Raw genomic sequence first — 249 nt, forward strand, 5'->3', positions numbered from 1 at the left:
AATTTAGATAACGGGTTACTTGCTCCCCCTTTTTTTGGGAAAAAAAATTCAAAGGGGGGAAAGGGAACCAAAAAACCAATAAAACCAATTTCCCCTCCCTTTTTTGGGGGGGGGGGCCCCCTTCCCCGCCGACCCAAAAAAATTTTCCTTTGTCCCCCAAATTTTTGTCCTTTCCCTTTTCCCCTCACCCTGCAAATTTTTTTATGGGTTTCCCAAACCCCCCCCCCTTACCCCTTTTCCCGTTAAAAA

This window comes from Penaeus monodon, chromosome 19 (genome assembly GCF_015228065.2).
Source record: "Penaeus monodon isolate SGIC_2016 chromosome 19, NSTDA_Pmon_1, whole genome shotgun sequence".
In the NCBI taxonomy this organism is placed as follows: Eukaryota; Metazoa; Arthropoda; class Malacostraca; order Decapoda; family Penaeidae; genus Penaeus; species Penaeus monodon.